The sequence below is a fragment of the Melozone crissalis genome, unplaced genomic scaffold (genome assembly GCF_028551555.1).
Source record: "Melozone crissalis strain CALT ecotype California unplaced genomic scaffold, PUWL_Pcris_2 ptg000045l_1, whole genome shotgun sequence".
NCBI lineage: Eukaryota > Metazoa > Chordata > Aves > Passeriformes > Passerellidae > Melozone > Melozone crissalis.
Genome location: NW_026535823.1, coordinates 13,804,136 through 13,816,533, shown reverse-complemented (window position 1 = coordinate 13,816,533; position 12,398 = coordinate 13,804,136).

The window sequence follows — 12,398 nt, the reverse complement described above, 5'->3', positions numbered from 1 at the left end:
CCGGCCTTTCTGTACCAGAATTTACACATAGAATCATTAAAGTTGGAAAAGGCCTCTAAGATCACCAGCCATTTAACCCAACAGCACCATGTGCACCATTGAACCATCTCCCCAGTCATCATGAGAATACCCCCAGCTGCCTATGGAATATTTCATCCTGTCTTACAATTGTCTGTCTCACATCTTAGCTGCATACAGGTTTCCCTGTATGCAAAAGTCAATACTATATTTCCCTGTATCCCAAAAGTCAATACTATTATTGTTTCTCTGCTGGTCAGTGTAGTTCTCAGTCACTAGATGCTTTGTAGAACAGACCAGATTAACTTGCTGTTTCGGCCTTCTTCCTTACAATATCAGTAGGTAGTTCCAATGGCAATTTATTATTTTTCTCAATACTTTGTTGTGGGAAAATCTCATATGCTATAAAGTTTCAAGTTTCCTCTTCGTACTATAAATTATACATCTTTGTCACCAGCATTCTTGCTCCTTGCAGTCTCTTATCAAACATTGCTTCTCTGACTTTGTTTTAAGCCTTTCTGTTTACCTGAATGCATACAGCTAAACTCTTCCCTAATAAAAAGTAAAAAGTCTGTCACTGCCCAGGAGAAGAAATGGAAGCATTTCAGATAGTGGTGAAAAAGAACAAGTATTCTCACAGTGTAAAGAATAGTAATTTCACTCAGTGCCTTTATGGTTGCTTAAGGTTAGGGGATGTGGTTCATCTCCCAGACTGTCAGTGGAAAGATAGCCACTGATTTTTGTGGTCCTACATCAATCCGAAGCAGAACAAAGAGGACAAAATGCTAAGTACTAATTCTGGTGAGGTAGCACACTTAATATAAAAATCTGTATAATTCTATATGAATTCTGGTACCAGGACCACTTTAATTTAGAGCTAGCTCAGTTATTTTTGCATGCCAGCATGTCAAGCAACATAGACATGCAATAAGTTGCCATCAGATTCAGCAGTTACAAGAGATAAGTTACATGTCATTTAGGTGAAGATCCACATTTCGCAGCCAATCAAGTTATTTAGTTAGGGATGATTGATTTACATTTAGCTTATTTTCCTAGTTATTGTTCATAATCTTCTGAATTGCAATGATGGTGTTCTAGTGAAGTGCAGAGTGAAGTAATTGCAGCCATGATAATATGTTGGAGAATAGATTAACAATTCAGAGCAAAGATAAGCTTTATGAATGTCATAAAATTAAAGATTTTTGTTAGAAATTTTCACCTCTTAGATGTAATTTCAGGAGAAACATTTTCTTTCTTGAATCTGGAAGAAGGCTAAAATATGAAAATATTTTCAGATAGAAACAGAAGAGAAGTGAATGATGTTATTTATTAAATCATCCGTGATCAACAGTGGTTTGTTCTTCCTGTCGGCTTTTTTGTTCCTCATTACTGTTCAGGACAGTTTTAGTGAAAAGAAAGACCAAGCACTGTGACATTCATTATGTTCTGTCCCTGATACATCTATGTTGGCAGATTAATCCATGTTTAAATATAAGGAATTGCTCTCTTGTATGTGCACAGATGGGTCATTGTTGTATTTTGGGGCAGAGAGGGGGAGGGGTTAGGAACTATGGAGAAGAGAATATGTTTCCTTGGACCACTGTAGGTCACAAGAAACCCACAGCAGTAGCTCTTTCACATTCTTCAGGCTGTAGACACCATAATGAAATGTAACTGTAAATATGGTGTTCTTTGGCTCTCTTGCAATCACATTGCGTTTTTCTAACATATTCCTTGACATCACCAAAAGTGATGGGCTTCTCTCTATATATAAAGGGGTCATTTCACTGAGAATAAACAATGCACTGTAAAGAAGAGTATGCTTTTATTGTTGGTTTCCCTATATCTCAGGGATATTGATGGGGTTTTTTTCTAGTTTCAGACAGATATTGATGCCCTCTCAATTCTATTCGTAGCACATAAGTGAATATTGCAAAATAAATATCTGCCTTAAGAGTCATCATTCACTGCCTTCTCTATTGCTTTAATTCTTTTGGTTTAGGTAGGTGGGTATTTTATCATTGTCTCTTTTCTAGTGCAAATCTATGTTTGCCATGAGTTTTCTGTTATATGATTATTATTAGGAAGAAGAGTGAGTTATACTGCTTTAGAGAAGTGAACTCTTGTAAAAAAAGTTGTTTCACTGATGGAGATCAGTGGACTGATCTCTGCTAGACAAATTACTAATCAACTCCTTTTTGTAGTTTCAAAGAAAGAGAAATACATAAACACATGCACATACACAAAATAATCACAGTGTTACTAACCATAATTCTATCTTCAAGAAGGGCAATACACCTTTTAATAACATGAATTATAACTTACAGCTTCACTGAAGTCCCCTAGTTCCATTATCTGTGATTTTGAAGGATGAAGCCAAGGCTTTCTCTGACTCTGAGCAAACCTGGTTGCTCTATGGAATGGCTGTGCCTGTAGGCACAGTTTGTGGTATTTGGGAATGAGTGGGGCTGTAGCTGAGCCTCATCCCCAATGGGCTACAGCTGTGAGCAGCAGGTGAGCAGCGTTGACAGCAATGAGCCATGGAGTACCCAACCACCCAAGGGAGCAGAGGGCACACAGGTGCAGTGCATCAACAGGAGGGGTATAAAAGATTGGGCTAAAGAGCAGGGAGGCAGAAGCTTGCAGCCTTCTGATGTGGTAAGGTGTTACTCTGTGTGGTGAGAAGCTTGGCACGTTCTGAAGTGGTAAGGTGTTATTCTGTAGGGGCAAATTCTTAAACCTTCTGATATTGTATAGTGATACTCAGTGTGTTGTGGATGTCTTGACTGCAGTATGTGTTTTTTGGATATTTTCCTTTTTGATTCCCAAGAATTAGGGAGGAAAAAGAATAGTAAAAGAAATTAAATACAAAACAGTGTAGTTCAGTACTCACTAGCTCAGGTACTGCAAGACTACAGAAATATTAGCATTACTGGGTTTTTTTCCCAATTGAGAATGACTTAAGCAAAACTGGAGTGAAGTTGCACTGTGCAACCTACACAGATCTAGACGCAGGTCTGTGATGTGGCCAGAAATGGGATGTCTGTTGCTGTGTCTGTGTTGGAGGTTGAATTTGTACAGTGCCTGGTGAAAAAATCCTTACAGTTTTAAGTTGAATGTGCACTAATGGAAGTTGCTGCCAGAAACATCAACATGAGAGGTTAAAGCTTTCAGGCCTGTGTAAGGAATGAAGGCAGTATTAAGGTCAGAGTTATGGATTGAAGGGGTTAAATGACATGACTGCTGTTTGAAACAGTGTGCTGATTTGGAAGGGGCTGTTGGTAGGTACTTGCACATCTCTTGATGCAGGATTTATCTCATTTTTAAATTCTGTGGTTAACATTGAAAGTTAGAAATGTCAGCTATCAAACTTGTGTCCTGTTCCTCAGCATCATGAAGATGAGAACAAATTTGTAGAATTTATTCTCCAATGCTCTTCAAAGATAAGATCAAAGCAAGACAATAACCTGTGTTGCTTTTCACTTTAGGGATGATACTTCAGAAATGAGTTAGTAGAATTCTTCTTGCAGAACTTGGTTGACAGACGCACAGGATATTGTTAACAATAAGCAGAGGAAGATTTGGCACAGGGGTGGAGTTGAGGAATTTCAAGTCTTAAGAGGCAGATTGTTCCTGCTGACCCCTGGAAATAGTAATTGTTTTAATAGAAACCTGTGCCTTGAGCTCTGTTAGTCCCATAGGAGTTAGAAGACAACTGCTTAGCAATTAGGTATGGCAATTGAGTTTAGGCCAAAGGTTTTAGCTAAGAGCCATAATATGTTTCTGCAGGTTCCCCCAAAGTTAAGTGGTACAAATCATTGACTAATGCTGCCATTAACTATGGGGTTTGCTCCCTTATGTGCTAGTTAACTCAAGTCCTAGTTATTATTCTAGTGATAGAGTTGGGATTTGAGAATTGTATCTGTCATAAATACTGAATAATGCAACTATGTAAGACTGCTAAAGATGAGTAGCAGGGAGCAATTAATAGACCCTGATGTGTTGTGATTTCCTGTAGAAACTGGTGCCCTTCTTAAACTACTATTGGACATTTCTTTAATGCTGATAGCTGCATTGTAAATTGTTACAATTTCATTTTCCAGTTTGAATCTATGAGAAGCAAGGAGATAGGAAGGAGGTAGGCCAATACTTTATACCAACTGGAAGAAATCAATACCTTAGTCTCCTGTAGGCTGGGAAGAAGTCTAGTATAAAAGAGAAGGCTTAAGTCTTAGAAAAATACAGGACCAACAGGTAAATTCATTTCACCCAAATGCAGAATTCTGTCAGCAATCTTTGTATTAATGAAGGTGGCAGCTAAAGCTTTCATGGTTTTCTTCCTCAAGAGAAATAGTATTTACATCAGGTGGAGAAATAAACCAAGAGTCTGTTTTTTTACAGTTAGAATTCTCTAGATCTGAAGAGGAATTTTGCCACATGAGAGGTTAGGTTTTTTTACTATGATGTGTCTGCATCCCTGAGTAATGTTCAGTTGTACAGGGTCTCCTCCAGAGAAGCACAAAAACAGTACATGTGGAAAGCAGAGACTGATACTGTCCTACACTATAACAGGTTATGTATAAATTACAAATTAGCACTGGACTCTGCACATGCTACAGAGGTGAGAATTGGGCAGATACTCTTATAAGGCTTATGTTGTGTTTTCCTCTTTCAGTCTGTGCAGGAATAATTGCTCTAGGAGGGTGTTGGTAGGATTTGAAGCAGATTAAGAATAGGGCTTTGGAAGATGATGACTAAGTGTAAAGAACATCGTTTATGCAGCATGTACAGTGTTCCCTGAAGTGAGAGTTAATAAGACTCGGCTTGCATGAAGAGAAGCTGTTGGGGGTAATTGATCCTGTAGTTATTAATAATGCGAGAACTAGAATTGTAAGGATTAGAACTTAAGGATTAATGTTTGAGAATCTTTAGGTTTAATCCAGTAAGTAAAATGGTCCAGGGAATGTTTTGTGGCCCTGAGGTGTTTGGCCTTCTGAACAGGATTGATATAAGATTTACTGTCTAGAATACAATTTACTGTTAGTCTCTGGAAGCTTTTTAGAGGCAGGAAAAAAACCCAATGTTGCTAGAAACTGATGCTATTTGTTCTTCAGTAATGATTTACTGTCTTTCAGATTAAGATTAGGATTGTGTCAAGACTCCAGTTTACAATCAATTTTTGCAGATCTGAAGTGTTAGGAAGGCTGCTGTCAGCAGTAGGAGAGGTTGAGGTGAGGACTAGAATTCATAGACAACCTAGTTTATTTGATCTAGAGATGGAAAATGGTCTGATATCGCTGAGGTCTAGCATCTTATTTTCAGTTTGCTATCTTTCTGTCAACCTTCATTAAGGTTGTCCTGTAAGAGATGACTTCAGGAGACTGAGTTGTTGCTGGGGAATACAAAGCAGCTTACTGCTATCAGCAGAAAATGCCTTGTTTTTGGCAATGGGCATTGTGAAGGTTAGGGATAAGGTTGGCTTGAACGTTAGGATGGAAAAAGAATATTTTCAAGACCTATGTTTAAAGCAAGGTTCTTCAAAGCTTGGAGGAATAGGATGTTCCATGGAATCGTCATGAGTTTAAATTCTTTTTGATACCCATGTGTATGCATATAAAATTAGGAGTTGGGGTGGAGTTAGGAAGTATCATTTGGAAAAAGAAAACTTAAATATGTGGTATAATTGTTGGAAATAATTGTTTGATTGTGCAGGGCTCCCTGAACAGCTCTCATGTTGTCATGGGCTGCTCTCTTATTTCAGGGATGCTGTAAGTATTGCCAAACAGGCTGCACCTGAGGTTACAATTTAACGAAGTTTGTAGTGATCCCTCTGCTTGCTGCAATGAAAGTAAATGTTTAGGATTAGAGTTATGTTCAGTGCTTCAGGCAATAAAATGGAAGAGTCTGGTTTTCCTAGACACTGCAGGGCTTGCCAGCATTATGAGACTCTTTTGTTACAAGTGCTGGTTACGTAGGTAGCTGTTAAGGTTAGGCTTGTGGGCTTGAGAATTCTCTGGAAGAGCCTGAATTGTCAGTTGATTTTAATGCTTGCTGTGGTTATTGGTCTGGTTATGGCTGTGATTTAGGAAGAAATGGTAGAAGGAGCCTCTATATATGGATTGTCTGTGCATCAAAGGGTGAGAAGAAACAGGTATTAGCTGAACTTATTGCTCTATTTTCAAGGTTTGGGTTTACAGTTGTTGGTGGTTTTGCTACATACACATAATTGAGAGGCTTGGAAAAAAATTAGTTTATTTGCTTGTTTCTGACCTGTCTGTGCAGACAGGATGAGGGCATGTGTTTTGAACCTGAGCTTCCTACCCCTGCTTTGATGCATAACTCCGTGTCACACAGTCACTTTCTTCCACATGTTCTACTCCTTAACCTTCCTTTTGATCAGTGTGCTTCTATATTTTTATTTGTGCATTATGTAAACTGCATTTACATAAAATCTTGCCACAATTAAGGAGCACAATTTTTTCAATGACTTTCTTTTCATTGATCAATGTAGCTTGATGAATTTGTAATTCTCTATGAAGTTCCTCCTTTCTTACTTTATATAGCCTTAACATAGACAAAAGAAAGCAGTGTTTTAGTGTTGATACAGGTGATCTCTTTGAGGAGCTACTGCATATCCACATTTGTGAATGGAATATGTTCTGGCCAGAATTTTTCTGGGAATGGGCTATGTGTTTGGCCTCAGGTTAAAACAGAAAGTAAATAACGTCTGCCTATGAAGTTCATTGGAGAAAAGCAGCAATGACTGTGCTTCCTGGTGTCATTGACTTTGCTGAATCTTAATCATGACTGTTTTTCTAGCATTATCTAGTCTTCCTACACCTCCCTCCCCAGAAAAACACTGCTGAAATAGTGTTTTACAGCATATAAACAGCACATCCCAATCCTATTCAGCAAGTGCAGGAAATATCAAGTATCCTGCAGCATTATCAGCTCAGCTTTGTCATTTGGTTCAAGTTTCTGAAGGCTTATTTCAGCCAAACTCCCCAAGCTTTCAAGGCTCACCTACCAAGGTATTTTATAGGACTGCATTGTATATCTGACACAGCAACCCATCATTCTTTTAATTTGCATGAATTTCTTTTTGAAATCATAGCCTGTTATAATTGTAATTATACTTCATTCTAGAGAAAAAACAAAAGGAGCTATTGGTGTAATGTGCATTACATCTTCTAAAATATAATGCATAAGGGATACCATAGTTTTCCTCATTTAAGATAACTGAAAGTGAGACATATATACTTGATGCCATTTCTCAGTTTCTTTTTAGTTTTTTACATATTGCTATTACACACCAGAACTGCCAGAAATCTGTATTTTGATTGCCATTTCTGAATCTTTTCCAATGGCCTACTAAAACTTGAGTCTGTTGCAGTTTTGCAATGCAACACTCTCAAATATTTGTCTTCAATTGCTGGTATCTTTTTAGTTCCAAAGTATTGTCTTTTTTTTTTTTTTTCATTTTATCTAAAACTTCCTTTTGCAGGAGACCAATTGAAACAAATACATGGGCTGGGAGAGCTAAAAGGGGCAGTGTAGTCAGGCTCAGTTACTCACATTGGCAACTGTTTATCATATTATCAAAGAGTGTCCCTGTTTAGTTCTGCTTTAATCAGTGTTGCGCTTGAAGCAGTGGGCCAATATCTACATACCACAGTCCATTTTTAATTATGACTTGGGACAAATTATGAACACAGATGTTTAAGTATAAAAGGCTTCTTAGAGTCCCTCCTCTGCATTGTTTTGTGGTGTTGTTTTGTGTTGGGGGAGCACTGGTGGCCTATCTAATACACAAGGAGGCAGTGCAGGCACAGACTAATGGTCTGCATGTGTCACACCCTTGTAACATGTTTATTAGTTTTGGCAACATTAGTGCTACCACCCTCACAGTTCCTTTTAAATAGAAGTTAAGATGTGGAGGGAGTTAAGAAGGCAAATTTCTAACAGCAAATGAATTTCTGTCCAGCCACGATAATCCTGTACTTCCTTTTCATATGCATAGGAACCTCATGACTGATCACTTGCTAAAGCACTTTGAAGTAGAAGAAAATTTATCCTGTTCTATAAGAAAGAACATAGAGAGAGCAAAGGTAACATTTCAGGGAGGCCTTGTGCCTCAGGAGGCTCCATTTCTTACCTGTGCAGTTTTGAAAGGATGAGGGCAAAAACATAAAGTACATCTAAGTAATAATAAAATAAAAAATACATTAGAACTTTATAATTTAATGAATATAAAAGTCCCACTTTATTTAGCTCATTTGTCCAAAATGACACATCCTCAGAGAAGTCAGAAGTTGCTGATTGACAAGTGCCTTGGAATATGAGTGGTCTCAGACTTCAAATATTTCTCATTATCCACCTCTGTTCATAAAATAATGGTCATTTTAGTAGTCCAAGATGATGAAAACTGAATCACATGCATTAATTAGCATGCCATGTAATATGTCTTCTCTAGACCAACATTCCAGTTTTATCCCAGAGAATAAAGAAACCCCTTTGAAGAAAGGGGTTGAGTTACTTGTAGCAGCTTTAAAATTTAGGCACAGAGAAGCTTTTAATTTGAGTCAGTGCCTTTTAATTGTCTAAGATTTGAAAACCCTGCTTGGGGCTGACCATTGCCTTTTGAAATGTGAGGCAGTACCCAGTCCCTACCAAGTCTTAGGGACCAGTCCCAGGAGCCCAGTGGGCTGGGTGTGTTAATAGCAGTTCGCCGAAGGCATTGATTAGTTCATGTGGCAGGGGATAGTGGAAAAAGGGCTTGCACTAAAACTCCCAAATTGCCTTAAGCTTCCTGTCCATGAGCATAGATGCCTGCACAGCACAAAATGCCTCTCTGGGATGGTGTGTTTACATGTTGTTTGGGAATTTGTATGGATTTGAGAAGGCAAGTAAAGAAACTACTATTTTTGATCATTGTTTAATGGAAAAAAAGTGACTATTTTCATCTGATATTAGGACAAACAGCAAGTATATAGCAGCTCTGTGAGAATCAATCTTTGCATACACTTTTTCCTATCTATGTTATTGTGAAACTGTGATACATCTTTTTTCTCTATAATGTGTGTTAGACTAAATGATCAACATGTTGATTCTACTTCATTCACTTTTGGTAGGGTTCATTTCCTCTCACTTAAACACTTAAAAACATATTTAACAGGTGCTCACAATTTTCAGTAATTCTGTTGCAGTCAGTAATAATCTCAGCTGCCCATATTCTGATCTTTTTCCAGGAAGTGATTATTTTCTAGTCAATACAATGAAAATTAATAACTTTATCAGAAAAAACGTCAAGTTTTTCTTTCAACATGTATCTTCAAAGCAGCAGTGGGTGTCCAAGCCCTGCTGTCTGCCAGGCACATTGCCCAAACTATGAAATAATTAGATTCATTTGTAACCAGTCTGGACTGAAGCAAAAAGTAACAAGGTCTACTACTATAATGATGGTTGAAGAAGATGAAATGATACAAAATATAAAACTCTGGATTAAAATATAGTTTATTTACTCGTATCTTAATGAAATTCAATAAAATGGCCAGTAAAAAAGATAGGATTATGGAAGTTCACGTCTGGATTCTTAAAGAAATCCAAGTTCCATTACATTGCTTTTTCTACCACTCTATCATTTTAAAACTCATGTGATCAGACCCTCAAGATTAAAGAGTTTATTGATTATCAGACTATCATAGCAATAAGTGAATGTTGTACTACATAACAATCTTCAGTGATGCTGATGAGTTCCAAATTAATTTATTACAGTATTAAATTTGTTCTGGTAATTTTGCCATGAATTGTGAGAATGCCAATATTTTTCTTATTTACATAATGAAAGTTATAGAGGTATAATGAAAAACATTTTGAAGAATTTATACATAATGCCTTGAAATAAGATTGCTAATCCAAAACATCATTCAGAAAAAAATCTGAACATTCCATAAGGTAATACTGTGAAAAGACTATAAAATCAGTTGCAGAATTTCTGAAATACAGTGGGCAAAATACCGAAGATTGAAATATGCCTATTTGTTTGTAGTGCTGTGAGACATTAAACCCAGAGATCACCTGTCTGTCACAGGTGCAGTGCTGGTGCAGATTCTCAGTGTTTGGTGCAAGTAAGGCTTTTGTATATTTATAGCCTCTACAGTATATATTTTTAGGTTGTGATGTATAGGAGGCAATGTTTATTTTATACTAAGGATTAATTTTTGTATCCAGTATGATTTCAAGTGATGACTGCAACAATATTCCAAAATTTACTATATGGTTCAGTCTTTGAATTCTCTGCCAAATTACATTCAGATATGAGAACAAGACTGAGAAATTGAGAGGAAAAACAATGACTCCACGTATTGGCTACTATATATGGGATACCCTCTATCATACTGGGATTGCTCAGAATCCCTTAGTCCTCCTAGAGACAGACTTAAGGATCATCACATTTGCAGACAATAGCTTTTTCAAAGCTGAGTTTCCGTATGCCAATAGGATTTTATACATCTGTTTTTATTTTTAGGTATGGAAAAGGCTCAAAATTCATTCCAGATGATATATAACAATCTTGTCTTTTAGTTTCCCCTAGATAAAAACATCCAACTTATCTTAACCACAAATACTATTTCTGTTCTTTATTTATTCTCACATCTGCAAGCCAGCTATGATTATGATGCTTCTAGTATTTTGGCAGGTGCCTAAATTTTAAGCATCTAAATATGTGTGCACCTCATTGGGGGTTTATATTTATCTGTGTCTTTTTTTTCCCCAGGACTAGTTCCAGCTACTACAAGGTAGCAAGGCATTTCTAAATTCAGTGTATGTAACTGGGGGGTTTATATAGGAAAAGTAGAATCAACGTGTATTTCTTGGGCATTTGTATGGTGTGAAAACAAATATAAACCAGAATGACATGACCATGATTTTGAGTTGGAGAAATGTTGGAGTGGATGAAGAAATCAAAAAGGATTATTAGTTCTGTGTAAATGCTCTTCTGTTGGACCCAAGATGTTTGTGGTACTGAAAGTACCTGGAAAGACCCTTAGAAAGGAGTGAATGAGAGGCTCATTTGCAGTGCTCTGCTCTTTGGGGAAGGAGAATGACTAAATGAAAATGGACATTCAGTGTCCACCATTCAGTGATGCCTGTACTGCTAACAGCAAGAGGAAGAGATTGGTGAAGTGTTGATGCTAAAACTCAGATGAACAATTCCAGATAGTATCTGAGATAAGCTGCAGTCTTGCAGTTTTGCTGTTTGAAATAATCCCTTAAATTCCTACAAACCTGTGCTAAATTGCTTCTAATTGAATAGGTGCGAATTTCCCACCTTCTTGGATACTGACAAAAAATTCTTCATGTATGTATAAGCAAGTGTAGTTATTGACTTCAGTGGGCTCATGTCAGATTGCTAGAGCTCTGAATTTGGCCTGTTTGCCTTTGGAGCCCAAAGTGAGTGTTTTGTGGATGACAAAACATCCATAGTGTAGCAAGAGAGATGAATTTTGACAGGAGTGAGAGTAATGAACAGGCAGGTGAAAATACCTGGGCATGTTATGCTTCGTGGCAAACTTCACAGGCAGGAGAGCTGCTGCCTTCAGAATTGCCTGTGGGTCTGTCACTTTGTTTGTCTCTGTCAGGGTTCATTTATCAGAACTGCTTTGTCTCCAAGGCCTGTATTCCCAATGGCTTACCTTAGCCGGTGAGGAATTTGTGTTATCTTCTTTGAATATGTCTCAAATTCCCAAGAAAACTCTGGATCTATTTCTTTATTATAAAAAGGAATGGCAAAGAGATGGTAGCTTGTTGTCCTGTTGATTGGAAATATAACTTGTGTTACTATAACTTTTGATATGTTTCTGAAACTCACTGGACTTACTGGTTTTGAGGGGGGGAAAAAAGTACTCATTAAATGATACTAAAAAATGAAGCTGCTAATTTATTTTTTATATTACTTACCCTTACACTGTTAGTTGTACTGTGAGATTTCATCTCAAACTGCATTGAGAATGAGGAACACAATGATTTAAGGGTTGTGTTGGTGGAGAGAGCAGAAGCACACTGTCACAGTGGACATTCATAACATTTCAAACACCTACATTCATCAAACAATTAAAAAATGGAATGAAAGAATGTGCAGTTTGATTTCAAACATGTCAAGCTGGTACAATCTACTAACTTTGAAACCTGACCACAAGTTTGCATTACCCGCTTTTTCTGTTTAATTTCCAGCTGTGGGAGCCACAGGAATGGGCTGCAGGCATGGGAATGTTGCTGCTGTCCCTTCAACAGGGAGTTTCCCTGTTCCTGACTTCCCCTCCCCAAAGGCAAAATGGTCTGGCTTGTAAAACAGTGGCTTCTTTCTATTCAGAAGACAG